Raw genomic sequence first — 26788 nt, 5'->3', positions numbered from 1 at the left:
AATAGGGTTTTTGCAGATGAGATTGATAGAGATCTTGAGATGAGATCATCCTTGAGTTAGGGTGGATGTCTTTCTAAGAAGAAAAGACAGACGCACACAGAAAAGAAGCTCTCGAAGGCGGTGGTAGATCCTGGAGTTGTGCTACCAGGAGACAAGGGATGCCTGGAATCCCCAGAAACTGGAAGAAGGAAGGGCCTGCAGAGTTAGCGTGGCTCTGCTGACCACTTGGTTTCAGACTCTTCCATCAGGATTGTGAGAGAGTCAAGTTTCTATTGTCTTAAGCCACGTAGTTTGCGATGCTTTTTTATGGCAGCCCTAGGAAACTAATGCAGTCTCCTAAGTTCAAATGCTAAATGAATATACCTTGACACAAATATTTAATCCCAGACTTGCTTGTCACACCTCCTGAGGTTTAGGAGGCCTCTGGACTCTCTCTTTAAAGGCTGTATCCTATCATTTGCCAATTGGTGACTCATCCTAGAAGGAAAGGGGATTTAGGGGTGCCATGAACCTTGGGGTCCAAAGCAGCTTCCAGTATTCAGATAACCAGTTTTATTGCAAAATCAAGCTTGGGTATAGCTCCTGATTCTTAATAATATTGAACTATACTGTTAAAGACAACTAACCGCCATTGAATACTCATTATGCAGCAGTAATTTATGGATTTCTCAGTGAGGGTTCTATACTCTTTATAACACCCTATCATCACCCCGATTTTATTGATGAAGAAACTGAGGCTCAGAGAGTTTTCTCTAAGAACTTACCGCTTATAAGAGGCAAAGCCCATATAAGCTCCACAAACCCCAAGGAACCTGGCACCAACTATTGTTTTCCAGCCAGGCTTTTTCCAAAATGATGATGCTGGGTGAATGTCCCCTTGGATGAACGTGGCCGCCTTCAGGAGTGCTCAGGTTTTGTGGCTGATGTGGAGGGATGAGGTAGGTGGAGAAAGCAAAGCAACAGTTGCTGATTAAACACCCTCAGGATGCTATACAGATCACATTATTTCGGGGACATCATGGGCCACTTTTAAATTCTGAATTCTGGGATGGGAGGTTTTCTAAAGAGAAGTGGCCCCATCTGCTGCCATCACTGACGCTGTGGCTGCCCACATCATATCTGTCCTGCCTCCGCCTCCCTTCCCTATTTACTTAGCCTCAGAAGGAAACTAAATGAGGTCTCAGAGCCATATAAAACCAGGGATCCAGTGTGGTCTGTGGCTCAGAGCGGCGGCAGTCTGGGAGCTTGCTGGGAGTGCAGACCCTTAGCCTATCTCAACTTAGAATCTGTTTTAGAAGGTCCCCAGGGCACACGTGTGCACACTATGTGTGAGACGCAGGTCTAAGTGACTCAAAGCAGGCCATGACTTGTGTGAGTTTCATGCTCCCTGGGAGATTAGGCTACTGGGACCCCACATGGGGGTCCCGAGTTCCCAGATCTTGGGCTTCATGTCAGACAGCTTCAATCAAGTCTGTCTTTGATAGGTCCTGTCCTCTGACACGATTAGATGCCTCCCACCCCAGACCCCCAACCTGGAGATGCCCCTCCTGGTGGAGCAGCAGACAGTTTTCAGGAATTGCCAATAACTCTTCTTACACCTGCTCATGCAAGGAGGTTGGAAGCTTCTGGGATGAGGTTCCTGGATAGCTAAGTGCATCGGATTTCATGGCTCAAAAGGCCTTAGATGTGCATTTTCTAAAGGAAATGCTAGCCCTCACCCTGATTTCTCTGTCCAGTGCTCAGGAAGCAGCACTCGCTAACCTGGAGATGTCAAAGGAGATCAGCACTGAAGATGAACTGCACGGCTCTGTCCCCAGTCCTCGGGGAATTTTGGATGCACGGGCTGGATGGTCTCCATGCAAACGATTTTATTACTCATTGTGGGACCACAGTGGCTTCTGGTAGGCGAGGTCCTTTTGAATTTAGCAGAGGATTAGAGGCCAGGAAATTTTCTGTAGATCAATATCGCACAATGTGCGGCCCTGTGGCCTGAAGGTGCAGGAACACTAGTGGGAGGCGGCGAATCGGGGGTGGTGAGTGGGAAGGTCAGCAGCTCCGCTGTCAACTCAGCACCCTGTGGGCTGGCAGCTCAGATCACCTCTGACACGTCTTCCAAGGCAGGTTGTCCTGTGACAACTGATAGGACAATCTCACCAGCTCTGGGCCGGCTGTCCTTGGCAGAGAGGATGATTCACACAGCAGGGCCTTATTAACCTGTTTACAATGAGTCATCAGGTCCCCATGGCCCCTGGTTCCCTCAACTGTAAAATAGGAATCTTAGTAACTGTCCCAGCTGCCTCACAGGGACATCAGGTCTCCATCAACACCAGTGGAAGGTGGGGAATAGGGCTGGCGGACCACAAAGCACCTACCCTGCTCCAGTGGCCTTGCTCTGTGCAGCGGACACATCTCGGCTTCCTGTTGGTGGAGCCTTCACTCTTGAGCACTAGATGCCCGATGGGGGCATGCACAGAATGTCTGCAGGTCCTGGGGATAGAACCCAGGGCCTCATGCCTGCGAGGCAAGTACTCTACCACTGAGCCACCTCCAGCCCTTCACACACACAGTGTCTGAAGAGAAGGTGAGTTGAGGTCACTTGGGATCAAGATCGACACTGTACCCTTCGAAAATCCTGCTAGCCAAGGCAGTTACCTCCAGGTCCTCCTCCTGTGCCTCCCTCCGGGAACAGCTGAAGAGTACTTAAAACAACAACAACAACAACAACAACAACAAAACAACTTTTTAAGGGACCTAGCAATCTATTTCTTTGACATTGAATTTTTAAAAATTATAAAGGGAAAAAAAAAGGCAGGGGGATAAAACCCCAGGAAGGTGGAGGGGAAGGAAAGCAGTGTCTGTAATCTGGGAACACTGTGCTGGCCACTTCATCCAGCTATGTTCTAACTGGGAACTTAGCTGGGAACATAGGCCTTTGTCATCTGGTCCTGAGTCTCTCTCTCCAGTGTCCTGTCTCCTGTCGCCTTGACTGCATGGGTCTTATTAAGACTTCAAATATATATGTATATATACCCACATATAATAATAATAATAATAATAATAATAATAATAATTTATTATTATTAGTAGTAGTATAGTAGTAATAGTACCAGGGAATGAACTTAAGGGCATTAGATCACTAAGCCACATCCCCAACCCTATTTTGTATTTTATTTAGAGATAGGGTCTCACTGAGTTGTTTAGTGTCTTGCTTTTGCTGAGGTTGGCTTTGAACTCGTGATCCTCCTGCTTCAGCCTCCTGAGATGCTGGGATTACAGGTGTGTGCCACCGCACCTGGCCTGGTTATATATTTTTAAATGAATAACCTCTATGTCTTTGCTCATGCTGTTCCTTCTGCCTGGGAATTCCCTTTCCCTCCTGTGACATACTTCTTCTGTCCTCAGAGGTGGATTTATAGGAAGCTAAGGAAACCTCACACAGCCTGTTCCAAGGCCCTGGGATAGGGGCTCTAGAAACGTGTTCTACTGACATTGAATTTTTAAAAATTTTCCACTAGGAAGACATTTTGCCTACAACTAAGCCGACTGCCTCTTTTCACTCCATTGTCTCCTCTGCCACTTGCTGCCACGTATATGGCATGGGAGGAGACTCGAGACACATTCATACTGTGATATAGTCAGTGGCCCTGCGCTTCAGAGCTACAACATCAGGTGGGGTGGCTTGGGGTGGTCTTGGGGATATTCCTGAAAGCCCTTCCTACATGGAGACAGTTTAAAAATTATTATTGAATAGATGATGACCTCACTAACATGCTCAATGCTCTCCCAACTCAAATTCTCCCTGGTGCAAACTCAAAATGCTCAGCTCAAACTTTGCTATGTGGTCCTGAGGCATTTTAAGATGTCTAAATGCATTTTTAAGATTTAGAAGAGAAGCTCAAAACACTGATGCAAGATTAAAAAAAATTTATTTAAAAAAGTTAATAAAGCTCAGACACACCATTGTAACTGCAGTTTGGAAAGGCATTCTGAAATGTTTCTGTAAAAAAACTAAGGCATTGCAGACACCAATTTGGCTTTGTCTGTGAGGGAACCCTTCTTTTTTAATTTATTTTTTATTTTTTAGTTGGACACAATATATTTATTTATTTATTTTTATGTGGTGCTGAGGATCGAACCCAGGGCCTCGCACATGTTAGGCGAGCGCTCTACCGCTGAGCCACAACCCCAGCCCGAGGGAACCCTTCTTTTGATTATTTTTCAATTTTTTAAATTAAAAAACCAAGAAAATATTCAAATAAAAATCAACACAATATGAAACAGAAGCGATAAAAACAAGCAATGAGATAAACAGCAAAGTATTTTGGTATTGAGGAGTGAATTACGATATGTATTTCATTAAGAGGGAGAAATGTTGACAACGGCTAATGAATCAATTCATAGGTGGTTTGTTCAGCTAATGACGGGAAATCAATCACACGAACATATTTGAAAAAGATTTAAACTCCTTGTGGATTTGGAGTAATGACTGACATGGACGAAGATGCTCTGATACTTCCATACATTGCTACCACTGGTGACAAAGTGGTTACCTGGTGCTGTTGATTTAAAAAGAATTCGAGACAAATCCTTACAAAAGAAAACTGGAAATACTTTGAAGTTTTGCAGTTTATACATGAAAAATCCCCGAGAGACATTTTCCCAAATTCATAACAATTCTAACAATTCACTCGACTTTACAAATAATAACTCAATTTTGCTTTTGTATCCCCACTCCCCTTGCCTGTGAACACACACACACACACACACACACACACACAGAGCCCTGTGTAAGTCTTAGGTCCCTTGAAACTGGAAATGACTCAGTTCGTCTTTCCTGAGTCTCTTTGGGAAGCCTTCCTGTCTCCCATGGGTGGTGGTTTCCCACAGGACACAGGTCATGCCCCCACTTCACGTGGTGTCCTGTTCATTGATCTCTGCCTTCCTCAAGGGCAAGAACTGCACGGTACAGTCTGAAGATGCTTAAGACTATGAGAATCTGAGGGCAAGGGATCCCGTGAGAAATGGCCACAGTCCTTGGAGCCCAGAGAATGACCTCCTAAGCACCAGGCACAGTTGCTCCCTTTGCTGCGATGCCTCTGTCCTTTCAGGAAGCTTCATGGGATGTGTGTTTCTCTCCTTGCTCTCTAGGAAAGACTGAATACCCATCCCAGCACTCTTAGTGGTGTGCTTGTGAATACGGTGAGTGGGGGAGGGGTTTGGGATGCTGATAGCCTGCCCTATGCAGGAGTCGGACTTGCTGGAGTCCATGTCTGTGGGAGGCTGACATGTAGGTGTCAGGGAAGCAAGACCAGGGATGCTAGGGAGTCCATGATGGGAAGGGGAAAGGGAAGAACTGAGTGTGTGTGTGTGTGTGTGTATGTGGTGTGTTGGGGTGGGGGTGTGGAGAGATGCATCCAGAGGGCAGGGACAGTGACTAGGCCTCTGAGAGAGGTCTGGAAGTGGGTTCTCTGGGGGGGGTGTCTCCACAGGTTTTCTGCCTTTATTTCTCAAATTCCCTTGGAGAGACAGGGAAACCAAAATAATCCCCCCCCCCCAAGAATGTTTGGCTTACTTTTCTGTCTTAAACAGATTCTTTAAGCCTCAGTTTCCTCATCTGTAAATCCGGGAGACAGTTCCCATACACAGTGAAGAGTATTGGGAAAAGAAGATTATATAACAGAAGTGAGTCCATCCATGCAGAAGTCTACATCTCCTCTGCTGAGCAAGTGCCCCTGGTGCAAAGTGGGTGCTGAGTTTGCACCCATGGCCGATGCTGACCGAGCACTCACTTGCCAGGCCTGGATCCGGGCTCTGCCACTGCCCAAAGAATTCTCCAGGTTTTCAGCACCATGTACCTTTGTCAGTTTGAAGCCACCCAGATTCCTGGAGTGGAAGCAGAGAATTCCTGGGCCACAGACACCCTTAGAGGATTTCCAAACTACTTTAAGCCACAGAACACTTTGTTTGAATGACATCTTATGTAGGAGCCCATTATGTCAGATGGGATGGGGCTGGGCTGGTGGCAGCACAGGATGAGGGTCTCAGAGACCCCCACCTGCTCACTGGGTTTGGATGTATGAAGATCTGCTCCTAAAGAAACGTGCACTGAACCCAAAGCTTCAGTGTTTGAGTCTACATGCCTTACTTGGGGATGGTCAAGGGACACTGAAGAGTACAGAGAAAGAAGATAGCTGCCTAGTCTAACTCAGGAGGCCCTTACTTTCTCCTGGCCTCAGTTTTCCCATCTGTAAGGAGTGGAGGGATTCTGATCACCCTAGTTCACAGGCTGCTCCCATCTAACACATGGTGCAAGCGCCACCTAGTGGTGGTAGTGGGTTCTGGCACCGGGGGAAGCCTTGCTCTTTCCCCAGGTTTAGGCACATGTGGGGCTGTACACAGGTGACCCTGTCTTCTAGCCAGGGTGGTATTTTTCCCGGTACAGGTTCGTCAGGCACCTTCTCTCATTCTTCATGTCCTCACACTGGGAAGAACATCAAGAGGCCTAGAGAGGTGGCATCAAGAGGCACAGTGGGAAATATTCCCTGTGGCCCTGCTGCGATTTTGGCATGATTTACACCAAGGCCCTTCCCCTTGGCTGGTTTTTTGCAATGAAAGGGGCCCAAGAGAGATCAGGATTCTTAACCTGGGATCTATGAATCCATGGCTGGGAACTTTATTAAATTCTTGAAATGTTGAGAAAATGTTGTATGTATTAGCTGTTTTAGGGGGTAAGAGCCCAGCATTTCATTTGTTTTCTTAAAGTGGCCTGCTACTCTTTTTGTGTTAGCAGCCCTGGTCGAGATGAATCCCGGGGCTCTGGGTTTCTGGGGTCTTCCTTGGAATGTTCTCACACTCAAGGATCTCAGAGCATTCACACTGGGCAGTCTCGCCCCGTTTGCCAGCAACGTGGAGAAATGCTAAGGAGGTCAAAGAAGATGAAAAGCAGAAGCCCCCAGGTAAGGACCAATGACCAAGGAAATGCTGTTCAGTTCTCAGCAGTTCTCAGTCAGAGAAGGACCAGGGTTTGGTAGCTGAGCCCTGGAACTTTGCAGAACTCTGCCACCTGCAGGTGCCGTCTGGCTTTCACCTGGGTCCTTGGGGGACTTCAAAAACAAGAACCCACAACTGGCAGAACTGGGCGTGTTATAGTCCCCATGGTCTGAGCCTGTCAAGCTGCAGTGATGGGTTGATTGACTCAGGCTTCACTCAATTCCTCTCATCCCCAAGGTGCCAGAGGTGACCCATTCCAATCCTTCTGCAAAGCACCAGGCAGGGCACAGACGTGGAAGCTGAAGACACTTAGTTAACTCCGGAGCCTCTGCTGTGTCAGGCACCATACTAAGTATGTCACCATGATTAGTTCATTTGATCCTCACAATAGCCCTGGGAAGTATGTTTGTTTCCAACCTATAGTTGCAGACTTTGAGGCTCAGAAATGTTGTTGGGTGACTTGCCCCAAATTAGAAAACTTGTAGATGATTAGACTGGGTTACTAATCATGTTTGTAGCCTGTGTATGTAGGGATTTTAGAAGTGATGGCAGGGGGGTTCCCAAATGTGGTTTTCAGGACTTCAGGAGGCCCTCATGCCTGGCTGAGACCTGGGTGGGTTGCATGTTAGCCTAAATGCTGATGATTTAGTTGGGATTTAGCCAACCAGTGGGAGTTAGGTGCTCGCCCCAGCTCTTTGCTGGCCTTCTTGCCAAACCAGCAGCCTCAAATTGCTCATTGACTGCTATTTGGGTTTCTCACTTCCTGGTGACTGAGGATCTGACCCTAACACTCCCAGGACCACGCCCTGCTCTGCTCATGGCTGGGCTTGGGAGTCCATCCATGCACAAGTCCACATCTCCTCCGTGCTCCCCTCCAGGGCCTTCAGACTGTCAGTTTCAGGGACCCCTCCCTGAACAAAGCAGTAGGGCCGCACCTGCCTGAGAGCAGGGATTTTCCTACTCCAGGCGCCTGCCTACTCTTTGCTCCCAGCCCCAGGCAGCAACAGCTAAGAGGAAAGGGGAGGCTGGCAGCTGTCACTTACCTGCCTTATCTTCCCCACCAGCCTTCTGTACTGGGGTGTCCAGGACATCTGGGAAACCATCACGATTTGATGACATGTTTCTCTTTGGAACTGGGGCCTGGGGGAATCCTGTCTAGAACAAGGTCTCCCAATCCCTTTTTTCACCATTTTAAGAAACTTTATGACCAGGTCCCATTCTGCCTGTCCCTGCCTCCCTGGTCACTACTGCCACCAAATCATCCTTTGTCAACACTGGACTTTTCAAGAGTGTCCCTGACTCATCCATGACACTGTCACATAGTACTTGGATGACTTAAATCATCCCCATGTTCAACATGTGCCCATTGAGCCTGTATGAGGTGCCACTTGTCTTATCTCCTGGGGATACATTCCTGTTCTGTTGATTCTCATGCCGCCATGCTTAACATAGGTCTGGACATATGGTCCACAGTCCCTACATCTGTTGAACAAATGAACAAATGAATCTTAGAATGTAGCTAACTGAACCCTCTGTCAGTGCTTCTAGATGCTGCTTCTGGCAAGTGTCTGCCATCCTGAGTATATTTGTAGCTGCGTCTTCGAATTTACAGGCAGGATTTTACCTTTGTCCCTATTAAATAGAACATGTTTGTTCTAGGTGTCTGTCCCTCCAGACCCATGGTCACCCCCTTCCATGATGCTTTCTGATCCAGAAGTGGACCTGTATGACCAGGCTTATCTGTCCTGGGGCTTCCTGTTGGGTTTGGCTAATAGGGAGCTCTGGCTGGATCCAGGGAGAGGTTGCGGTATTTATTTTCCTGACTCCCTCCTAGAGGGAGTGGTCCTTCATCCCCAGGTCACCGTTTCTCTCCAGGTGGCCTCCTTTACATGATTTTCATCCTTCTGGATTCTGACAGCTGCTTCCTTCCTCCTTCATCCCTGAGGCTTAGGAGTGGGAACAGCTCTGCCAGTGCTACCCTGGGTTACAGAACTGTTTTCAAGGTTTTTTAAAACTTTGTTCCCACTTTTGTAAGTAGTCCCTTTATAAATAACCCATCTTCAAATGATCCTAATATGAGTGTGCCATCTGTTTTCAAAGGGACCCTGACTGCTCAAATGTTAGAGTTGCCCAGCTTCCCAGCCCCAGCCAACAACCCTGGCAACCATGACTACCCCGCTTCTCCAAGCTCTCTACAAACACGGTCCCCTTCAGCTCCTGATTGATGTAATGAGAGACTCATTTGAGGGATAGAACTAACACTTACTCAAAGCAATTTCCCAGAGATAGCTAGCTAGTAAGCACTGGAGCTGGGGGAATCGATCCCAGGGAGACAGCCCAGAGCCTTTGCACTAAGTCTGTGGGATGCTGACTTACTTGGTACTATGCTCAAATTCAGGGCATTTTTAAATAAGATAAGCTTGTCTACCAAATCCTATCCAAGTCACAGAAGAGTCTAATGAGTGGCTCTCACCACCTTCCAGGTGTCCAAGGCAAACTGGTTTCCTGTGACCTGGATGTATGATTATACATCACTGCAACATGTTCATACAGTTGTCATGTGATGTCTCCCTTAAATCTAGATGAAAAGGATCTCTGGAAAATTCCAAACCACTCTGTTGAGCCTATTAAAACAGGGAAAGAATCTGTAATGATCTCTCATCAGTAGGATCCTTTTCTTTTCTTGGAAGTTTCTCTTGGTTTCCAATTTAGTTCTTTCACTCATGTCCCTTGACTAATGACCCTTTAGCTGTCACAGTTCTAGAATCTTGGTCTCCACTTGTTCTAACCATATTACCTTGAGTGAGCTGTGCTGAGGCCAGATGCAGACCAGGAGAGAAACTAGAAGGAGTTTGACAGGTTCTTTGTACTTGGAGTTCCCTGGGGAGCTACACACTATGTAGGGCCACCTGAGGAAAGCACAGGGGCTGGGCAAAGGACAACACTGGCTAGCTCTGTTGAAATTCACATTCACTGTGACAGAGCATATGGTTTGAGACTATCCCAAGTCTCCAGATGTTTTGGGGGTGAGCCAGGGTTTACATAAAAACAGCTACTGACCATATTGCAGATGTTAAGAGATCAGTTTTCAGAAATGCTTGGTTCATTGACTACTGTGTCCCAGGAACTTGTGGAGACAAAACAATTTGTTTAGCCAATAATTTCTTGGTCTTTGCCTTAGTGTTGTTCAAGGATCTGGCCCCAAGTGTCCCCCTGTGGATGATCAGGGAGATGAGGTGAGGAATTTCAGTAAATCCAGGTGGACATTGTCCACCCATCTTCAAATTACCTCACTCAGTTGCAACAGCCGGAGCCAGCCATGGTCTCTTGACAATTCTTTGTTCTACACACATTTGTGATCCAGGAGGGAAGATGGAATCCTGATCCCTAACCCAATCTCTTGGTCACACAGACTAGCATTTACCACACTCCCTCGTGCTCCCCTCTGAAGGCTGCAGAGAAGGGTTCCTGCGTGTTGACTTACAAGGCAGGTGCTTTCTCTTTTCAGGAGTGAGAGGAAATCGCTGTTGAAGACCTGGGGAGGCCTTAGTTATATGCTTTGTGTTAATAATACCTGTTCTGCAAGGAGAGCAGCTTGGGAGCTGCAGCTGAGAATGGGTGGTGATTACGCAGAGCAGCAGGGGGCTAAATCAACGCTTCTGATGTTAATCAGCTTCTTATTAGAACAGGGGGCAGGACCCAGGAGAGCCAAGGAGCCCAAGGGACTGGCAGCCGAGTTGCCCTGGTAACCACATCCTAATTGGAGAGGGGTGACCTGGGCAAATGGAGAGGGTGAAGCTGAGGGATCTCCTTTCTCCATCTTTCTGTGCTGACCTTGGAGAGGGAACATGGAGGAGGCAGCATGGTTGGAATGGCTCTTGAGGACCCCTGTCCTGGGGTCCTCACACAATGAGCCAGAGTGCAGAAAGCTTCCAGAAAACTTGGAGCACCAAGACCACAGAACACAGCCTGGAGGGCTTCTGACTCCAGGGAGAGAGTCGAAGTAAATCATAGGCCAAGGCTGCCTCAACCAGCCCAGCAACTCCTGAAAGTTAGTCAGCATTTGACTCCCATGATAACCAGGTTCATTCATTCTCTTATTTTTTTTTAGTTCAGATTCCAACTCTCTGGCTGCCTACATTTCTTTTTTATAAATCGGTTCATATACAGATGTTCCTTGATTTATAATGAAGTTATGTCCTGATAAACCCATCAGAAGCTGACGCATTAAAATGCATTTGGTACACTAACTTCTGGACGTCATAGCTCGGCCTAGCCTACCTTAGACATCTTCAGAACGGTTAAACTTTCCTACCATAGGGCAAAACCCCCACAAAGCCTATTTTATAATAAAGTGCTGAATAGCTCATGTCATTTATTGAATACTGCACTGAAAGTATTCAATAAATTTCAGTATTCTGAAAAACAGAACTGTGGTCTGGGTGTGCTTTCACACAATACTCTATAAATTTAATTAATTAATTAATTAATTAATTAATTTAGATGTTTAAACATTTTAATGTAGCTCACATCGGCTGCTCTGATTCATTTCAGCTCCTTCACGGCCCAGCCTGGGAGCAGGGACCGCTTCAGCTTCTCTGCTTTCTCCTTGTGATGAGCAAGGTATAAAGGTATCTGCTACATCGAACTTCAAACTTCACATTATCCTTGTTTTTATTGTTCTTGACAGATTTGGCATCCTTTCAAATAGCTGTGAGCAGAAAATCTTTGATTTCCTCAATTTTCCGTGGCATGGTGATGAGGTGGGCAGATGGCACACATGGGCACTTCTCCCCGAGGACAGCCACAGACCCTCACAGCTAATACTGTGAACTGAAGGGAAAGGAAAAAGTACTCTATAAGTGTAATGGCAGTTTTATTATTCTGAAAAGAAAAACAAATTTGAGCATGCTTTGCTTTTGACTGGGATTGGAAAGAAAATCTTTTCTGTGACGGGTCACTTCACAGATGCTTCAGGCTGGCCATAGCCTCTGCCCCATGACTCAGCCTTGCATGTGCAGTGTGAGTGAGAGGTGCACGGTCAAGGTCTGCATGGACAGGCAGAGCTGACCTGGACTTTGACATGGTCAGGGGGGCTGTAGTCCACTGAGCCCTGCTGGATCCAATAGGCATCACTTTGCTCTTGGAATTAAAGGAAAGGATCTGGTGGCAACAACCAACACAGACTGGCAGGGGGTGGCCCACTGGACTGCTGTGACTAGAAGGAGCCTAAGTCTCTGTGCAGGTTTGGTGGAAAGGCTGCTGGGATTGTTTAGTGATGCCTGCCTCTGGCCCAGGGATGGAGAGCAGCGGTTGTGTGCTGGGTATCTGCAGATCTGCTGGGCAGCCTTGCGTCTGGCAGAGTGAGCTGGATTACCACGAACACAGGTGGACCAGTGTGAAGGGAATGCTCAGAGACAGAGATGGCACTGTGGGAGGTAAAAGGGCACTTTATGTTTAGACACAACTAGTCACCGTGGATCTGCCAGATCCGATTAATATAAACCAAATGCCTCCTCTGTGGCATCCACTAGTCTAGGAGCTGTGTCCAGCCTTTCCTTCCTCAGGTAGCCAAATGCCACAGCCTGAGAGGATCCTGACACTAGCGAGAGGCAGGTCAGGTCTCTCTGCACCAGCACTGGTGGGCAGGATCTTGTGTGGGGCTATTTTTGCTTCCCAGTGTCTGGCAGCTGCTGGGCGGAGGTGAGGTTGGCCCAGGACACTTTGTTACACAAAGCCAGGGTCTTTGCCCTTGCCCTGATTTTTTTGTTCAGAGCTGCTTTTATTTCCTGGTTTTCTCTCTGGAAATAGAATCTGCCCTGAACTTGTTTGGGCCTGGGGTCCTCACTTAGCTTTTATTGGCCCCAGTCTAGTCCTGAAGCTTCTATCCAGGATTCCACTTTACTCCAAGGGTTCCCAGAACCACCACGCTCCTCAATACCCTCTTAAACCCTGTCAGCACGGTACTTGCTCCATTAAAGGAACATCATCACTGTAAGGCACTCTTCCGCATACCCTGGATCAGAGCCACGTGTTGCTTTGCCACTGTGACCTTGATGATCAGCTCTCTATCCTGGGGCCAGCCCCACAGTCCTGAGTTCTTTTTGGTGAGATGCCACATTTATCACATCATAAGGAGTCACATTTCTGACATTGGCCAAATGACTCCAGCTCTGAGCACTAATCTGCCAGATTTGCGGGTTTGCTTCAGATGCTGGCTTTCCTATTTTGGGCCTCTCTGTATGTTCACAGGGATAGATTATCGGGTCATATTGGGCTCTAGTATGTGCTGCTTCCTGATGGCCTCTGTCCCTCTCCATGAGCCTCTGGGACCATTGATCTCTATTGGATCACAGTTGTTCCCTCCATGTAGGCCTGGGGGTGGGGCAAAAAGAGGAGACACAGGATTATGATTCCATCACAGACATGACAAGGCCCTTAACTAACCAAAGTGGCACAGAAACCAGTTTGTAAATTTTGATAAGATTTTACTAAATGATTGGGATAAAGTTGTAATTTCACATGAACATGTCCCCACCTGCTCTCAGCCTGCCCATGGTAGTGGGGCCTGCTCACCCCGACCACAACAGCCTCATGAGCCTGCCTGCGTCCCCTGGAGTCTGAGCTGCATGCCTGATTCCTGGTCCCAGGTTGATGAACAGCAGAAATGATCACTCCCTTCAACAGAAACTCCACTCGAAATCACAGCTTCCATCAGGGAAATGACATCAGAACACAAGAGTGCAAGATCGGCATGCCTCCAAAAGCCAAGAGGGTCTTGGTTTTGAGTGCTCTGTATGTGGAACCTTAAACATTCTGGGTTGAGCTTCCCACACCAGGCCCTGTGGGCCTATTTATAGAGGTGCTTCTAACACTGGGCAACAGTGATACTTTCCCCTGGAGCTCAGCCTCATAAACACATGCACAGCTTCTCAAGAAAAGCAACAGTATGTAAACTCAGGATAGTATAAATCCACTGGAAAATACAGATATGTTTCTTGCCACATGGAGAGAGCCAAGTCTGCAGGGCAGATGCAGACTAAGACAGGAACTGGTAATACATTACCTTAGGGAACATGCAGCTTCTTACCTTTGGGATGTTATGTTTGCAATTGGGATTGCAAAGTACAATCCCCTGGGGAATGCTCAAGAACCTGAGGCCTGCACCACCCTTGGAGCAATAACTTCAGAAGCTCTTGAGGCTGGCCTGGGAATTAGCATTTTAAAAAGCTCCCAGGTGATTTTAATGTGAATTCTGAATTGGAAATGCCTGCTCTGAAATGCCCACATCCTGGCATTGGGTGGTGTTAATCAGGACCGGCTGGGTTATCCTATAGTAACTTGTTATTCCCAGGATCTTAGTGGCTTCTCACAATGACTAATTTTTCCACCACACTGCCTATCTGTCCATTGAGGGTTGGCAGGGAGAAAGCTAATGGAAGGTTCATTACTGTGTGATGGTGCCATTTGGTTCCATTGGTTTCCATGGCAGGGAAGAGACTACTTGAAGGTCCCACCAGGCTTCACCATTTTGGGGGCTGGAAGTAGCCTATGTCACTTCCTCCCACAGTCCATTGGCCAGAGCTGATCACATGCCCTTTCCTGGAACCAGGAAGCTGGAATGGAAGACGGCGTGTGCTGACAGATGTGGGATGAACGCCATTGTCTCTGCCACATTGGCAATTTTCACATTTTGTCTCCCCATACTGACTGGTTCTTACTTCACTCAAGGTTTCATTAAGGAAGTTTTACTAGAAGGAAAAACAGTTAGCCATAAAGTAGTGCTCAGGTTTAAGTCTCCATCACTTTGAGAAGAACTGCCTGCCATTTTGGTATATTTCTAGCTTCCACAAGTCTCATTAAAGTTTGACAGAACATGTATATATTTTCCTCTGGTCACTTGAATGTAATGTCAACCATTTCACAACTTCCTACTGATTTGTTGCTTCTTAAAGTTTGTAGCATGCTGTTTTAAGTATGGCAGCTCTGCAGGGCATATTTTGTAGGGCCAATTCCCTCTCACCAACTTTCTATTTCAGAAATCTCTTTTTGTTTATTGCATGCATTTATTGTTCCAGGAAACATTTTTTAAAAATCGAGTGTTAAAAAATTTGGTTATGATTTCTATTGAGATTAGTTATCTTTACAATATTATCTTCTGCTTCAAGGAAATGCTCTGTATTTATAATTATCAAAGTCTTTTGGGTTTCTCAATGGATGTTAGCTTCTTTTCTTTATAGGTCTTACATATTTCTTATTAAGTTTATTTTCAAATAGATGTCTATGTATGAGTGTGTATATATGTTCATATAATATTTGTATAGGATATTTTTCCCATCATGCTTTCTAACTGCTTATAGATGGTATTTAGGTGTTTAAGGTTGCTATTGAAAGATATATATTCATTTTATAATAATTCACTTTACTAAACTCTAATGGATTTTCTTTTTAGGTAGAAAATGATATTGCCTGGAAACAAGTATAATTTTGTCATGTCCTCTCTTAATAATTTCATGTCTTATTTATTTTCTTACCTTGCTGCATTGATTAGGCCTCCAGAACAATGTTCAATAATAATAATAATAGAGGTGTTCTTGTCTTACCTTACCTGAATAGTAATGACTATAGTGTTTCTCTATTATTTTTTATGTTGATTGGTATTTTGGGATAGATATCTCTATTACACTAAGATCATGTTCTCAGTTCACAGAATATATATTTGTTAGTTGCGGAGCAGGCTGAGCGAATGTTAGCTGCAGGATGCGCTGAACACTTGACCCTCACCCTCACCTGTCTGGTTCCTTATTGCTTGTTTGCTTCAAGGCTGAACACTCAACCCCACTCAAGGCTAAACACTCAACCCCACTCAAGGCTGAACACTCCACCCCCCACCTGTCTGGTGCAATGGAAACCCAAATCTAGCCCCTGCCCCGTCTGCCTGAGGGCAGAAGATGACACCCTTAGCAACTATGATCCAGTCACTGTACGCCAACAAGGCAGCTTGCAGACCCAGAGACCCCATTAGATTTTGGCTATAAAAACTCTCTCCTGTGGGGGCCTCCTCTCTCTTTTGTGCTCTCTTTCTCTCTCTCTCTCTCTCTTTGCCCCCTCCCCCCTCTTTCTCTCTCTCTTTCTTCTCTCACTTTCTCTCTCTTGTGCTTTGCTCTCCCCCTTGTTTTGCTTTTCCCTCTCTCTCCTCTCTTTCCCTTCTCTCTCTCTCTCTCTCTCTCTCTCTCTTTCTCTTCTTTCCTTGTCAATCAGATACCACCACAATAAAGATCTCTTGGTTGCTCCTAGTGTCATGGTCATTTTCCTTTCGATATTTAATTAGTAATATTTTATAAAATACTTTTTTGATTGATTATATGCTTCTTTTATGTCCATTTTTTTGTCCTGTTGATGTGATAGTAATAATTTTTTAATCATTATATTTAATCCCTGAGGAATAAAAATGAAATTCTTTGCCTTTGCATCTGAGACCTTTAAAAGACGGACTCTCAACGGACATTTCCCATCTTCTCTTCAAACTCACTTCCTCTGTGCCTGACAACAGGTGTCTCCCCAAACATGCAAGGTGCTTTCTAACTCTTCACATAGGTCACATCACTTTGTCTGAAAGGGAGTACCCATATCTTCCAAATGGGTACCCCTGAGCAATCTTCAGACCTAGGGCAACCGGGAGTGCTGGTTGGCTGGGACAGTTCCGGTTTGTGCTTTCCGCCCCAGTGAAATCACCACTCTTGAATGTGTCTTAGGTTGGAGTGAACTATATGGCCACCCTCTCTTTAGATCAATTGTCCCTGCTCCCCCTTAAAGAGTGGAACTTCACCCTCTGGGTACCATACCTCCCTGTATGTATTTTCACTATAGCACTGAATGCAATGCATACTCCCTCAGTGCGAGTGGGCTGGCACCCAGTAGGTGCTTGATCCATGAGCCAAGGTGGTTTGTTGAATGATAGTTTGTTATGATTTCAATTTTTTTTAATAAGAAGAGCTCTCCTTCCAGGGCACCTCCTCCCCACAGTACCGCTCTCTGAGGCTGAGGGGCAGGCCCAGGCAGCACTGGCAGCACACACCCTCAGTGTAGTGGAGACCTTGCTGCTTCAGGTCCTTGGGAAACTCAAACCATGGCTTGGGGCCTCCAAAGGCGGGGGAAAGAGGAGGGGAAGGAGAGAGGTCCAGAAGGTAGGAAGAAGGATGGAGGAGTACAGAAAGGGCAAAAGAGAGGAAGGGAAGACAGTGGCAGACTGAGGAGAAAGGGAGGGAGGAGGGAGGAGTGGAAGAGGAGAGCAGGGGACAGTGGCTGTCCCAGAACAAGGCCCTGCCCCTAGTGTGGCTCTCATGCAGCTATTTTGGGAGGTGTTAATTTCTTAGCTATTTGGGGAAATTTCACAGGCAGATTTATCTTGAATTTCTTGGGCTTCACCAGCCTATGATTGCAGAATGTCACATTGCTTCTAGCTACTCAAATTAAAATAAGATGAATCTTTATTGCCTTTGCTGATAGCTATGACTCCTCCGAAGGATCAGGGCCTGCAGCCCTATTTTGGGGGGTTTCTCAGGTGCAGTCTCATGTTTGTGCAGAGGGGGCCTCTTTGCATCCAGGCTCCCTCTTCCAGCTTCTCTTTGCTTCCTCTGATGTCCATGACCCTGGGTGGGGCCCCACCTTGCAGAGCCCAGCCATTCCAGTGATTCCCCTGCTCCCACCCTGGCCCTCGAGAGGAGAGACTCTGTTTCCCTCTTGCTCCTCAGGCTCTCCCCTTAATTTCTTCTGCTTGGCAGACCCCAGGCAGGCCCTAAATATTCTGAGCATTACTGAGAATTATGAGAGAACAAAGAAGAAGCACAACCCAGGGGTGCCTATGAAGACATCCATCTTTAAGGTCCTTTTCCACGCCGGGCACTGTGGTGCACACCTGCGATCCCAGAGGCTCGGGAGGCTGAGGAAGGAGGATTGTGTGTTTAAAGCCAGTTTCCGCAAATTAGCAAGGCACTTAGCAACTCAGTGAGGCTCTGTCTCTAATAAACTATTTAAAAAAGGGCTGGAGATGTGGCTCAGTGGTTAAGTGCCCGTGGGTCGAATTCCCAGTACCAAAAATAAATAAAATAAATAAAATAAAATAAAATAAAATAAATAAAAAAATATAAGGTCCTTTTCCAGGACCTGGCCCATTTCGCAAATATGCTGCCAGGCTTCTCTCCTCTCCACCCTTTCCCCATGTGACCCCTGGGATGAGGCAATTTTACCTCCTCCCAGGCTCACCTCTGAGGACTATTTTAGTTTTCTGTCACTGCTGCTAACAAATGACCAAAAACCGGGTGGCCTAAAATACCAGAAGTCAATTGTTTCATAGTTCTGGAGGCCAGAAGTTCAAATCAAGGGGTTTCCCTGGGTGGGTCCTTCTGGAGGCTGAGGGAACAAACTGCCCCTTGCCTCCTCCTAGCTCCTGGTGGCTGCTGGCTGTCCCCGGCATTCTTTAGGTTTGTAGATATGTTACTTCAATCTCTGCCTCCACCTTCATGTGTTCTTCTCCCCCACGTTCCTCAGATCTCCTTCTCCTTACTCTTTTAAGAACACCAATCACTGACTCAAGGCCCATCATAAATCCAGTATGATCTCGTCTCAAGCTCTTTTAACTATATCTGCAAAGACCTGATTTCCAAATAAGTTCACATTTGAAGGTAGTAGGGATTAGGACTTGGCCATTTTTTTTTTTCCTTCAAGGCCCCAATTCAACCTGATACAGAGTCCTATTGCTTCCAGGATGGGCACTTTCCGAGAGGGAGTGCCTTTCTTTCTATACCTACCACGGTGTGGTCTTGCTCTCTGATCTCCAGAGACAGCTAGATTTCCTCCAACACCCTGGGCCAACAGCCACCCTCATTCCCTTTGTCCTTATCAGGGGCAGCGTGCAGCTGTTGCAGAGTGAACCAAATGGGCCATGGTGCCCTGACCATTAGGAGGGCGGTGCATGCCATAAACCGAAGGGCACAGAGCTCTGAATGCTCATCGAAGAGAAGCAGAGGTGGTAACAGAGGTCATAAACTCCCTCAGGGTAGTCGCAGTTTAGTTGGAGTTGGAAGAGAGAGGAAAGTCTGCCAATGTCTTTAGACCCCCATAGAAGGAGGTCAGACCTTCAAGGCTCAAGTCTGTTAATAACCTGGTGTTGATAAGTGAACTTAGAAGGACCACCGTGGTCACATAGTCCAGTGTTTCCTAAAAGAATGTAGGCATTAAATAGGGGGTGAAGAGAATATTGAGTTCTGTGATCCAATCAGTAGAGAACACCCAGCTTAAGCAGATACACATGCATTTCCAGACTGAAGAACTTCTTGTTATCTTAAGCCAAGGGTTGCAAAATGAAATGTGCATGGGCCAGGCAGGTGGTGGAGATGAGTGGGTTGGACCAGATGGGGATCGTGGGACACAAGATGATGTTACCCTATGGTTCAGTCACTTCTGACCTAATTTTAGAAAACAAGGGGACATGGGCACAATTCACAACTGCCAGGGAGAAGTGGTCAGTAAACATTCCCCAAAGTGTTCACGTGGCAGACTGTGGAGGGGGACAGGGCTGTGTTGCAAACTGTGAATGCGCTGGGAAAAACTATGAAAAGCCAACAAGAGTTCTGCCATAGATGGACCTCTTTCTTTACCATTTATCAGTTAGTATGAGCTATTTCGAGTTGTAGCAGAATAGACTCTCTGCTTGTCACCACCCCGAAACTGAAGACCTGAGTTCAGAATCCGCCTATGGCTTTCCTGATTCTTAATTATGTTACCTGGAGTAAGATGCTAAACCTCTTGGGCTCTCTGGCTCTCCATTTGGTATTGATGGCTGTGTAACAACCTATCCCCAAACAACAATAATTTATTTTGCTCTGTTAGGCATTGACAGGGTGCAGCCAGGCAGTCCCTACCCAGAGTCTCTCAGGTGGCTACAGGCAGATGGTGGTTGGTGCTGGGTGGGCTGGGGTCATCTTGAAGTCATCTTCTCTTGCATGTATGGCACCAGGACAGCAGAGACTCATATGGCTGGCTTCAGGGCAGCGGACTCCTTATATGGTGGCTCAAGGGTCACAAAGCAAGTGTGGTCTTAAGACAGACCAGCCAGCAGAAATTGTATACTTTTTGAGTCCTGGAAGTCATGCAGCAGTATATTATCCATCCGGGTGGCCACAAAGACACACCTAGTTTCAAGTGGATGGGGTATGGACTCCCTGTCTTGGTGGGGTGAGTGTCAAAGAATTTGTGAACATGCTCTCTAACCACTACGCCCTCCAGCCAGTTGGGCTAACATGCCCCTTTACCTACAATGGGCGCGCCAGTCTATTGAACCTGACTTCACCCAGAGGCCATGGTGGTAATTCCACTTTCTCAGTTCTTATACATAATGCTGAAGGGAACATCTTTGTGCCTGGTTTTTCCTTTCTACTTTCGGCTCTCTCTTTGGGATGGGATGCCAAGAAGGGAGATTGCAGGATCAAACAGTAGGAACGTTTTAATCGACGCTTCAGTTTTCAAATAGCTTTTGAAAAAAGACACGTTGAGAAGACTCCGGCTGAGTCACGCTTCCCGCACCTTGGTGGTGTGTACATGGACTGCCTGGGTATTTTGGGCCCTGGACTGAAGGTTATTTTTGCTTGCTTCCATTTCACTTTCACAATGCATAATCAAAATGCTTTTGCTTGAACGCAGATGGGTCCAAAGCTCTAAAAACAGCTCCTAGGCTCTGCAGGAGAGGGTTACTCTTCTGTAGAACTTTGATGTATCCTCACCAACTGGGAACAGGACAAAGCAGAGAGGACATGAAGAGACCCAGCTCGGCAGGGACTCCGCTTGGCTAGAGGCACAGGCCCACACTTGCTCTAAGTAACATTTCTGAGCCGCAAAGCCCATGTTGTGTCTTGAACTTTCTTACTTGATCTTCCAGATGATCCCAGCAGTCACAGAGTTTTTGTGTGGTGCATTATGGGAAATATATGGGCATTTGAATAAGATCTTTTTGAGCCACATGTTTCCCTTTCTGAAGATGGGACTGCTCAAGTGGTGGTTAAGAATATCTGCTGTCTGCTAGAAAGCCCTGGGTCTCCTTGACCAAGACCTGGAGATGTGGTGATTATTTGGGTGATTATTTAGAGAATGAGCCTCCCCAGGGACTAAGTTGTCTAGATAATTGCTTCTAGAATTGACTGCTCCTTGCTGTATAAGGCTTTCACATGACACGCAGGTTTAGAAAGGGCTAGATGCTTTTTATTTTAAGTCCCCCCCCCCCCCGGGATTCACAGGAGCCAGTTGGGATGTTAAGGCTTGATTTTCTTTGACTGTAAATTTAGCTAGTGACCTTAGTGGGACTTGCCACTTAATTTAATCTTTTCACAGCAATGTGGCCATGGAGGGTCCAGCTCTGAACTTGAGAATCAAGAGACTAGTCTCTGTTCCAGCTCTGTCATTCACCTGGTGGGTGACAAACCACTTCTCTTTTAATATCTTTAGATGTACCAAGAGTGACATGGAGCTGAACTTGGCCTCCAGCTCCTACAGACATTGCAGCTCTGGAACATGATGCTGTGTGACAGACATCCCCTAGGGTCCTTACTCCAAGATTACACTGCCTTAGAATTGCTTCCATCTTTCTCCTGCCATTTTTCAGATTGAAATGAGGGTTTGAGCATGAAGGAGAAGCATAGATTATACTCTTCAAAAAATGGTTTGTATTAGTTCATTTAGGCTGCTAAGACAAAATACCACTGGGAAGCTTATGAACAACAGAAATTTATTCCTCACAGTTTTAAAGGTTGGGAAGTCCAAGATCAAAGTATTGGCCTGCCTCCTCATAGATGGTGTTATTATTCTTGCTGTGTCCTCACAATGTGGAAGGAACAAAATAGTTCTTTGGGGCTTCTCGTATGAAGGCACTAATCTCAATTATGACCTATCATTTCCTAATACCTTTGCCCTGACAGTATTTCCATGTGCAAACTTTTCTTTAGGGCTGGGGGCCCCATACTTTTAGACCACTTAAGGGTTTAAAATGGCAGAAGGTTATCTTAAACTAGGATCTTTCAGAAGACAAGTATTTGAATGGAAGTGGATTATTTGGGAGCTTGCGTGAGGACATGAAACACAAAGAGAAGGAGGCCAATCATGATGGTTGTCAACTTGACTGGATTATGATATGCTTGGAAAATGGGCAAAGCACACTCCTGGGTGTGTCTGTGAGGGTGTTTCCAGAGATGATTGGCATGTGGGTCAGCAAAGTGAGAAGGGAAGACTCACCCTGAATGTGGGTGGCACCATCCAATAGGTTGGGGGGCTTGGATGGAACAAAAATTAGCAGGAGGGGGCCCACCTGCATTCCCAAGATGGACTCTTCTTGAGTGGGGGCATATTTTGTGGCTGTCATTCCCTGGGGACATCAGACTCCATCCTCTCCAGCTTTTGAACATGCACGCTCACTAGTGACTCTCTGGGAGCTTCCAGATCTTCAGCCTCGGAGAGGGGCTGCATCATTGATCCCACTTTTTCTGAGGCTTCCGGCTTCTTGGGTTCTGGCTTCTCCAATCTGCAAATTATTGTTATGTGACTATCTGGCCTCCGATCATGTAAGCCAATATAACAGATCCTCTCGTATGATTATATATGCATTCTCTGAGTTATGTTCCTCTAGAGAACACTAATACACCAAATGCAGTGTGTGAGAGAGAGAGTGGGTTTCCACATGAGTAGCTGGAGCTCTGTCTTTCTGGAGACTTCTGGGCGTACTCTGGGAGAACGTACCACAGAGCTGTCTACCCTAGGCGATGTTTTCCCCTCAGGAGCATTAACACTCCAGCCTGTCCAGCTTGCCCTGCACAAGCCCTTGGGTGGAGCAGTGCAGAGGTTTGCAGATGGCATGTACAGGAAGGGAGATGCTGAGAGGAATTGGGCGAAGGCTTTGATAATGTCTTGGCCAAAGACTTTGACAACGATGGATGCTGCTGGTGACACATGGAACATTGCCTGGATTTTCTTTTTGTTCATTGTATTACAGTGTACAGGAAATTTATCTTGTAAGAAAATCCATTTTTACTAAGCAAGTATGGTAGTCTTTTGATGTTCCATTTTATCAAGAAGATAGAAATTAGCTCAGTGGTAGAGCGCTTACCTAGAGTGTGTGAGGCACTGGTTTTGATTCTCAGCACTGCATATTAATAAAATAAAGGTCCATTGACAACTAAAAAAAAAGAGGATAGAAATTATCTTGAATTAAAAGGAAATGTCTCATTTCTTTAATTTACTCCAGCAAAATGCTGGAGACATTGGAAAGGTACATGAAGTCCTGATTACGTTGAAACCATGCAGTGAATGGATTTGTGGAGTTTGGGAGGAGTTTGTGGAGAGAATAACGACTCAGGTCCTATAGAGAAGAGGCAAGAAGATGCCTGTTTAAGTAAGCTTTACGTCACTATAATAAAGTACCTGAGACAATTAACTTATAAAAGAAAAAGGTTATTTTGGCTTACAGTTTTGGAGGTTCTAGTCTGTGACGAGTTGGTCCTATGGCTTTGGGCCTGTGGAAAGGCAGCATATCGTGGTGGGAGCATGGAGTGAAACAAAACCACTCCACTCATGGCAAAAGGGTGAGGAGGAGGCCAGTGTCCCACCATCCCTTCAAGGTCATACCCCCAATGATCTAAGACCTCCCAGTAGGCCCCTATTCCTAAAGTCCACTCCCCTCACCCCACTGCACCTCCCTGGGGACCAAGCCTTTGAATGACAGTCAAAAGCCAAACTCTAGCAATGCCCCAGAGCATTGTGTAATGAAGACAACCTGATGATTTTGCCATTGATGTGCTTCTAGTCAGAACAGATTGGTCAAGGATTCATCAATTCACCTCTTCTCTTGCATCCTGCCCGTACCATTTGTCAAGGGTGCAAAAAGGAGCCAACACCTCTGGCTTTGCTAAGCATTTGCAAGCCTCCACCTTTGGCAGACTGAACACTCAACACTCAGGGTCTTCAAAGAAGGAGATTATCTCTGCCCCTCAAGGGAAGATGGAATGAAAAATAACTATTGTGGGAGGCAGGAAAATAAGGACCAGGAGGAGGTGTGATTGCACCTCTGGGCAGAACAGAGCAGAGGGGCTTCCTCCTGACTGTCAGGATCCAGGCTGATGTCTGACAGGACACGGCAATTGAGCTGGTCCTTGGCCTGGATAGCGTAGGTGCTCCTAACATAGAGAATTGCGGTGGAGGAAGGTATGGGGAAGTGGAGGCGTGTTCGGGTTTCTTGGCTAGTCCAATGTGGCTTCATGAGAAGACATCATGGACAACATGTGGGAAAGAGAGGAGGGGGCCAGGGTGTACAGAGCAGAGTGTATATTGGGCAGAGGAGACAGGAATGACCTGTGGGCCACATGGGAGCCATTAAGGCCTCCAGAGCTGGGCAGGGAGGGCTGGCTTTCACATATCCTGGCTATCAGTGTTGTCCGTGAATCAGAGCATCCAGCTTAGAAACAGGTGTGGAGGATTGGTGAGGTAGCTGGTAGGGTGGTGATGGGTTAATTTCTTGTGAATGTTAATTTATTCTGAAAAGCAGCGTCTACCTTTGCTTTCCTTTCTTACTTTGGGAGAACGATGCACCGACTTGAGACTTGAACCCTGATCTAATCTCCTGTTAATAGCCTTGCTCCGTTCTATGGGGATCTTTTCCTATGGGGAGATGCTACCTTTCTGGATTGGTTCTGTCTGGTCTCTGTTAGGGGTCTTTAAGTGATCTGGGGTTGCAGAGTGGGGTGGGTGAAGTTCATCCAAACATTGAAATGCTAAGGGGCGGGTGCTGTCAGGAGTGAAGGGCAGAATCAGATTTGTCTAGGATGATTGGCTCACGTGGGGAGGGTACCTGGCTGGTGTGCTGTGAAAGAAGGACAGGAAACTTGTTTGGATGTCTTGTTTTTAAAATTTAAGAGTATTAGAACAAGGATCATTATTAATAAAAACTTAAATTGCCATTCTTCCCTTCACCAGAAAGGAAAAAAAAATTCCTTACTTATTCATTCATTCACCAAATATTTCTTGAGCATATACTATCTGCAGTCTCTGCCTCAGGAGTTTAGGAAACAAAAATGAACACAAACAGACAAGCCTCCAAGAGTTCACATCTTAGCAGCGAGACTGAGAATGAACAAGGGACAAAGAGGTATGGGAGATGCTAGCTCATTCTTCCCCTGGCTCATGGCTTCCAGGGGAGGGACCACCCTCCCTTTGTTTGGTCTTCAAGATCCTTCCCAATCTGTGCCCATCCACCTCTCCAGTCACTCCGTCTACCCTCCAAGGTCCAGCTCAATCCACTTGCCTATGCTGGGAGACAGTTTGTTTCCTTGGCTCTGAGCAGTTAGTTGTTCCACTTTGTTTTTACACCTCAGATTTTCTGGGACCATCCCAATATAAAAATTAAAAAAAAAAAAACAAGAAAAAACTTTTCTTATATACTCAAGCCTTGAGTTAGCACAAAAATCATAACCAGGTGCTGAGTTTGTTAAGAAATGCTGGCCCCACTTCCACACCTCTGTTATCACTTCTATCAGTGTTAGTGGTGACTTTTTGTCCCCCACTTCCCACCCTCAGCCTGAGAGTCTGGTTCATCTCAGAGCCCAACATATGCTCGTGCTTAGATGGTGTTTTCTTTTCTTTTCTTTGGTACCAGGGATTTGAACCCAGGGGTGCTTAACCACTAACCACATTCCCCAGCCCTTTATAAATATTTTACTTAGAGACATGGTCTCACTAAGTTGCTTAGGCCTTGCTAAATTGCTGAGGCTGGCTTTGAACTTGTGGTCTTCTTGCTTTAGCCTCCCAAGCTTCTGGGATTATAGGCGTGCACCACCATGTTTGGCTTTCAGGCAGTATTTTCTGAACAAACCATCAGATTGACATGTGGGTTCAGAGAGCAGCAAATCTGTCTAGGACCCTCAGAACCAAGTGGTACTCAAGAAGGGGAGTAGTCTGTCCTCGACCTGCCACCTCCAGCTCTGAGGGGGACACAGCAAGGCAGGCTGAAAGCTGAGCCTGAAATGATTTCAAAGAAATGTGCTTTCGCCAGATTCCAGTCCAGGTCTGCAGCATCTCTGCAGGCCAGGCCTGGTGGCTGTTTACTATATTTCATAATATATTAAACGCAGGCTCCAAGCCCTGTTCCGGACGTCGCTTGCCTCTTGCCACTGGATGCTCTCTGAGGGCTGAACTGCGCAATCCTGCAGGTGGATGAGCAGAGCCTGGGGCACGTTTCAGCTCAAAGACGCCAAAGCAAACACTGGGCATCTCAACTGAGCACATTCCTGAGCTCATTAAACTGGGTGAAGTGAGCCCAGCCGGATGGATACCAGAGAGGAGACAGCCGGTCCTCGCCCAGGACCCAGCTGGGGCTAGGCAGCAGCAGCACCTGCTGAAGGGGGGCTCAGTGCCCAATCGTCATTCTTCCCTCTTCTTGTCCTGATTTGGTCCCTTCCACAGCCTACTGTCCCCCAATCATGGTGCAAGTAGGTCTGTGCCAGCTTTGGGGAGTTTGGCTGGTTGAGAACACCCGTGGCTCTGCCCGGGAGGAACTTACCAGCGGCAGGCAGACAGGCTGTGGTGGAACCAGTCAGTCGGCAGGAACGGATTATGTGAGATGAAAAGCTAATGTGACGGACCGCCCAGCCGAGAACTGGAAGGGTGGGATTTCACAGCCACACCAAGTCAGTCAAGGCCACAGGAGTTGGAGAAAGCACTAGCAGGATCCTCAGGGTAACTTTTAGAACAAGGCGTCCATGAA

The 26788-nt window shown here is 46.6% G+C and overlaps 1 pseudogene; it reads right to left on the bottom strand.

Moving 5' to 3' along the window:
- Positions 1 to 11535: 11535 nt before the first annotated feature.
- Positions 11536 to 11744, bottom strand: LOC124081649 (large ribosomal subunit protein eL38-like; annotated as a pseudogene).
- Positions 11745 to 26788: the final 15044 nt, after the last annotated feature.

This window comes from Marmota monax, unplaced genomic scaffold (assembly GCF_021218885.2).
Source record: "Marmota monax isolate L192 unplaced genomic scaffold, Marmota_monax_Labrador192_F-V1.1 WCK01_AAM20220418_F8-fsc00111, whole genome shotgun sequence".
NCBI lineage: Eukaryota > Metazoa > Chordata > Mammalia > Rodentia > Sciuridae > Marmota > Marmota monax.
The sequence above is the reverse complement of the archived record's forward strand: the minus strand, read 5'-3'. Positions and strand labels throughout refer to the sequence as shown.